This window comes from Vulpes lagopus, chromosome 22, assembly GCF_018345385.1.
Source record: "Vulpes lagopus strain Blue_001 chromosome 22, ASM1834538v1, whole genome shotgun sequence".
Taxonomy (NCBI): Eukaryota; Metazoa; Chordata; class Mammalia; order Carnivora; family Canidae; genus Vulpes; species Vulpes lagopus.
Window position 1 is genome coordinate 30,982,962 of NC_054845.1, and position 6,902 is coordinate 30,989,863.

Here is a 6,902-nt window from a genome sequence, read left to right on the forward strand (position 1 = left end):
ATGCCCGGCACAGAGGAAATCTTAGTAGCTTTAATTATTCTCCTTTATCCTGTTAGCCTTTGTCTAGTCGTAGAGATCGACGTGCAGAATCAGATGGTGCTGCTGGAGGATGGTGAGGCCCCGCCCTTCTCCCATCTTATCCTGGCCACCGGCAGCACTGGGCTCTTCCCGGGCAAGTTTAACCAGGTTTCCAGCCAGGAGCTGGCTATCTAGGCCTACAAGGACATGGTGAAGCAGGTCCAGCGCTCACAGTCAGTGGTGGTGGTGGGAGGCGGCTCTGCCGGCGTGGAGATGGCAGTGGAGGTTAAGACCGAATTCCCCGAGAAAGAGGTCACTCTCATCCACTCCCAAGTGGCCCTTGCCGACAAGGAGCTCCTGCCCTGTGTCCGGCAGGAAGCGAAGGAGATCCTGCTCCAGAAAGGCGTGCAGCTGCTGCTGAGTGAGCGGGTGAGCAACCTGGAGGACTGCCTCTTAACGAGTATCGAGAGCGCATCCAAGTGCACACGGACAAAGGCACAGAGGTGGCCACCAACTTGGTGATTGTCTGCAATGGCATTAAAGTCAACAGCTCTGCCTACCACAGTGCATTGCCTGGCCAGCAATGGTGCTCTGAGAGTGAACTAGTACCTCCAGGTGGAGGGCTACAGTCACATCTACGCCATTGGCAACTGTGCGGACGTGAAGGAGCCCAATGGCCTATCATGCCGGCCTCCATGCCAGCATCGCCGTGGCCAACATTGTCAACTCCAGGAAACAGAGGCCCCTCAAGGCCTATAAGCCAGGTACACTGACGTTCCTCCTGGCCATGGGGAGAAATGACGGCGTGGGCCAGATCAGTGGCTTCTATGTGAGGCGGCTCATGGTGTGGCTGGCCAAGCGCCGGGACCTGTTCGTCTCCTCCAGCTGGAAGACCATGTGACAGTCTCCACCTTGAAGCGGAGCTGGGTGGGAGACAGGTTGGCTGCCCCACTGGAGGCCTCACCCAGGACTCCCTTCCTGTGGACCAAGGCCAACCAGGCTCCCCTTCTGGAAATAGGACGTGCTGCCACCCGAGAGGTGCAGGCCATTCCGTGCTGTCTGACCTTGGGGCCTAGCAGGGTAGGAGGCTCAGTCCGTTGTTCTGTTTGTAACGTTTTACAAGCGTCCATCCATGGGGACACAGTTATCCAAAATGAGGAAAATGTTGCAATAAAAGACTATATTGTAAGAAAAAAAAGTGTTGAACCATCTTTGCTTCCCAGGGATAAATCCCACTTGGTCATGGTGAATAATCTTCTTAATATACTGTTGTATCCTATTGGCTAGTATCTTGTTGAGAATTTTTGCATCCATGTTCATCAGGGATATTGGTCTGTAATTCTCCTTTTTGGTGGGGTCTTTGTCTGGTTTTGGAATTAAGGTGATGCTGGCCTCATAGAACGAATTTGGAAGTACTCCATCTCTTTCTATATTTCCAAACAGCTTTAGTAGAATAGGTATGGTTTCTTCTTTAAACGTTTGATAGAATTCCCCTGGGAAGCCATCTGGCCCTGGACTTTTGTGTCTTGGGAGGTTTTTGATGACTGCTTCAATTTCCTCCCTGGCTATTGGCCTGTTCAGGTTTTCTATTTCTTCCAGTTCCAGTTTTGGTAGTTTATGGTTTTCCAGAAATGCATCCATTTCTTCTAGATTGCCTAATTTATTGGCATATAGCTGTTCATAATGTGTTTTTAAAATCATTTGTATTTCCTTGGTGTAGGTAGTGATCTCTCCTTTCTCATTCATGATTTTATTAATTTGAGTCTTCTCTCTCTTCCTTTTAATAAGGTTGGCTAATGGTTTATCTATCTTATTAATTCTTTCAAAGAACCAACTCCTGGTTTTGTTGATCTGTTCCACAGTTCTTCTGGTCTCGATTTCGTTGAGTTCTGCTAGAATCTATATTAACTCTCTTCTTCTGCTGGGTGTAGGATCTATTTGCTGTTTTCTCTCCAGCTCCTTTAGGTGCAAGGTTAGCTTTTGTATTTGAGTTCTTTCCGGTTTTTGGATGGATGCTCATATTGCAATGTATTTCCCCTCAGGACTGCTTTTGCTGTATCCCAAAGATTTTTAATGGTTGTATCTTCATTCTCATTAGTTTCCATGAATCTTTTTAATCCTTCCCTAATTTCCTGGTTGACCCTTTCATCTTTTAGCAGGATGGTCCTTAACCTCAACGTGTTTGAAATCCTTCCAAACTTCTTGTTGTGATTTAGTTCTAATTTCAAGGCATTATGGTCTGAGAATACGCAGGGGATGATCCCAATCTTTTGGTATCAGTTCAGACCTGATTTTTGACCCAGTATGTGGTCTATTCTGGAGAAAGTTCCTTGTGCACTTGAGAAGAGTGTGTATTCAGCTGCGTTTGGATGTAGAGTTCTGTAGATATCTGTGAAATCCATCTGGTCCAGTGTATCATTTAAAGCTCTTGTTTCTTTGGAGATGTGCTTAGAAGACCTATCGATTGTAGAAAGCACTAGATTGAAGTCACCAAGTATAACTGTATTATTATCTAAGTATGTCTTAACTTTGGTTATTAATTGATATATTTGGCAGCTCCCACATTTGGGGCATATTTATTGATGATTGTTAAGTCCTCTTGTTGGATAGATCCTTTGAGTATGATATAGTGTCCCTCTTCATCTCTCACTACAGTCTTCAGGATAAATTTTAGTTTATCTGATATGAGGTTGGCTACCCCTGCTTTCTTTTGAGGACCATTTGAATGGTAAATGGTTCTCCAACCTTTTATTTTCCGGCTGTAGGTGTCCTTCTGTCTAAAATGAGTCTCTTGTAGACATCAAATAGATGGGTCCTGCTTTTTTATCCAGTCTGAAACCCTGCGCCCCCTTAACGGGGTCCATTAAGCCCGTTCACGTTCAGAGTTACTATTGAAAGATAGAAGTTTAGTGTCATCATGATATCTATTCAGTCCCTGTTTTTGTGGATTGTTCCACTGAACGTCTTAAAGGGGAATTTTAAGAGTCCCCCTTAAAATTTCTTGCAGAGCTGGTTTGGAGGTCACATATTCTTTCAGTTCCTGCCTGTCTTGGAAGCTCTTTATCTCTCCTTCTATTTTGAATGAGAGCCTTGCTGGATAAAGTATTCTTGGCTGCATGTTTTTCTCATTTAGGACCCCGAATATATCCTTCCAGCCCCTTCTGGCCTGCCAGGTCTCTGTGGAGAGGTCTGCTGTTAATCTGATATTTCTCCCCATATAAGTTAGGGATCTCTTGTCTCTTGCTGCTTTAAGGATCTTCTTTTTATCTTTGGAATTTGCAAGCTTCACTATCAGATGTCGAGGCATTGAACGGTTTTTATTGATTTTAGGAGGTATCTCTCTATTTCCTGGATCTGAATGCCTGTTTCCCTTCCCAGATTAGGAAAGTTTTCAACTATGATTTGTTCAAATACATATTCTGGACCTCTGTCCCTTTCGGCGTCCTCGGGAACCCCAATTAAATGTAGATTTTTCTTCCTCAGGCTGTCACTTATTTCCCTTAATCTATCCTCATGATCTTTTAATTGTTTGTCTCTTTTTTCCTCAGTTTCCCTCTTTGCCATCAACTTGTCTTCTATGTCACTCACTCGTTCTTCCACCTCGTTAATCCTCGTCGTTAGGACTTCTAGTTTGGATTGCATCTCATTTAATTGATTTTTAATTTCTGCCTCATTAGATCTAAATTCTGCAGTCATGAAGTCTCTTGAGTCCTTTATGCTTTTTTCTAGAGACACCAGTAGCTTTATAATAGTGCTTCTGATTTGGCTTTCTGACATTGAATTGTAATCCAAATTTTGTAGCTCTGTGGGAGAGAGGACTGTTTCTGATTCTTTCTTTTGAGGTGAGGTTTTCCTTCTACTCACTTTGCTCAGTGCAGAGTGGCCAAAAACAAGTTGTATTGGGAAAAGGAGAAAAAGAGAGAAGAGAAAGAAGAAAAGAAAAAGAAAAAAATAAAAAGAGGAGAAGAAAAGAAGAAAAGAAAAGGGGGGGAGAAGCAAACAGAAATCAAAAAAAAAAAAGGGGGAGTATCCTCTGATTCTGTATATTGTAAATCCCTTGACTTCCCCCTGGAACTTCCCAGTGCTGCTTGGTCATAATTTGTTTTTCCCCTGTGGGTCTAGCTGGTCTTCTGGGGGAGGGGCCTGCTGTGCTGATTCTCAGGTGTGAGCACTTCGGGGAGCTGCTCAGCCCCCTGCCTGGTGCAGGGCTCAGTGGGAGCTGTTTAACCTGTTTATCCTGTGAGGCCCCAGGAGGAACAACCACAGTGGTGGCGGCCAGCTCTCCAGCCCTAGAGTCAGCTCCAGCAGTAGCTACCGCAGCTCTCAGTCTGCAGGGGCCTGGATGCTCCCGGGGAGGGGCCGCTGATCTGCTCACTGAGCTGCTCCCGGGGCTGCGCAGCGCCCCCCCCAATCTGGATTTTGATTCATAGCTAGAAAAGCTTCTTCTACACCCACACCATGGAAGAACTGTGCAGCCTCATCATGTTACAGTTCAGTCTCTGGTCCATTTAGATCTTGTTCTTGCATATAGTGTGAAGAAGGGATATAATTTCATCTTTTTCCAAATAGCGATCCAGTTGTCCCAGCACCATTTGTTACAACATCCGTCTTAGCCCTGTAGATTGAAGATAATGTCTGTCCATCTGCACTGAGCTCTATTTCCAAACTCTGTCCTCTTGGTCAGTGGAGAATGCTTTGCAGTTTGTTTTCAATAGTTCAACTTGTGATTTCCCTGTTCTTCAGCCATTTTTGTGTATTTCTCCATATGTACTTTAACATCAGCTTGCCTAAAGCAAAAAAAAAAATTAAAAATTAAAAATGATTTTAAAAAAGTTTACTGATCCTTTGTTGAAATCCCATTAATTTCACACTGTACCTTCAGGAGCCCTGACATCTGGGTGACTGAGAAGCCATATCCAAGGACAGAGGGAGCCTGTCTGTTTATTCACGTCTACTGTTCCAGTTATTTGCTGCATGGCTGACCACCTGAGACTCGGCTGGTTAAAACAACATTTCTGAGTCAGGGATTCACCATGCTTGGCTGGGCAGTGTGCTGTACTACATGGGGTCACATGGGCCGCCCTGGAGGCCCCAGATGACGTCATGGATGTGTGGGAAGCCTAGCCTTGCTTGGGCTTCTCATCTCCCACGTGGCCTTTCCCACTGTGGCTCCACAAGGACCCTTGTGTGGTCTCTCAGGGCTTACGGGCACAGGGCCACAAGAGACAGCAGGTGGGGCCAAAGCACACGAGCATCCCTTATGCTATTTTCTATTGTCACAAGGCCTCCCTGGATCCAAGGGGTGGTCCTGAGAGCCCTTGACCCGTAAAAGGCTGGTCGGAGGCCAGTGGCCTCCTCAGCCTGACACATCTGCGTGCTGAGGAGTGTTTTCTGTGCCTGTTAACAGGTTTTGCACATGTCTTGGTAGATTCGTAAGCTGCTGATTCTGTTTTCTTGCTGTTGTAAATGAACCTTTCTCTCCCACTATATTGGGTCACTTTTTGCATCTGAACACTGCTGCTTTTCTGTGGGTTAACTTGACATCCCAATTTGTTGATTTTTTTTAGTTAGTTTTGTAACTGATAATCTGGATTTTCCTAATGCAATACCATCTTGTCATCTGTATACAGAGATACTTGTACTTCTTTTCTAATCTTTAGGCCTGTGATGTGTATTCCTTGTCTAGTGACATTGCCTAATGTTAGACAGAAGGGAAGACCATGGGAATGCCTCAGTATTTCCCCTTCCGGAACATGCCAGCTTCTGTCAGGATATCACTGTACTAGGGAGTAACATTCAAGTTATCTGAAGTACTTCGAATTAGGATGGTAATGAATTTTGTTTGTCTTTCTTTCTTTCTTTTTAGCATCTATGGAGGTAATCATATAAGTTTTCATTGTAGACCCATTCATATGATATTGGTAGATTTCCAAGTATCAAACCACCCTTATATTCCTGTGTAAGTCTCACATGGTTGCTGACTTTTTTTCTTAATGTAAGAGTCTGTTTGCTGAGACACTGCCTCTCTCTATGTCTCTCATAAATAAATAAATAAATAAATAAATAAATAAATAAATGAATAAATCTTTAAAACAGAGTCTGTTTGCTAATATTTTATTTTGAAATTTTATATTCATAAATGATACTGATCTAAAATTCTCTTCTGTGTATGAGTGCTTATCTCTATCAGTTTTAGGTATGTTATACTTGCTTGATTAAAGAAACCTGAAGTCTGCCCTCTGAAATTATTTGGTGTTGGGGCTAGCTGGCCTATAAAAATATGGTACAACTCTCCCATGAAACCATCTTACGTGGTGCTTTCTTTTTTTTTTTTTTTTTTTTACTTTTTTAAATTTTTATTTATTATTTTTTTTTTACTTAAAAAAAATTTTTTTTTTACTTGGTGCTTTAAAGGAGGGCAGCTCCCTGATGAGTTTCTGACTTTTTTTCTTGGTCCCTTCAAGCTTCCTATCTCTGTTGCGGTTGATTTGGGTGAAATTTTTCCCTAGAAAATTATTCATTTCATCTAAGCTACCAACTTGTTTTTTGCATAGAGGTCTCAGCAAGTTCCTTAAGTGACTCAAGATAGAAAAGTCAAATTTGAGATCCTACAAGAGGGCTTCGGAGAAACCACAGCTGTGCACACCACTGCGTGCTGATAATCATCCTTCCTGTCTTTCTTGGTGCCACTGTAGCAAGGTGTTCTGATAAATCATGCTTAGAAAGCAAAAGCTTGGAACTGAAACTCAGCTTATAACACAGTGGCAGTCACATTCAGTGTAGTGAGTTTATTGGCAGTCCTGGAAACACTACATTTGTTGCCTTCAGCATCCAAGACAAACAGCTACCTGACAGAAACGCGGCTGGAGTAGCTGCTCCGGGGA

At 43.5% G+C, this 6,902-nt stretch overlaps 1 pseudogene; it reads left to right on the top strand.

Moving 5' to 3' along the window:
- Positions 1-1,216, top strand: LOC121480572 (annotated as a pseudogene).
- The last annotated feature ends 5,686 nt before the right edge of the window (positions 1,217-6,902 follow it).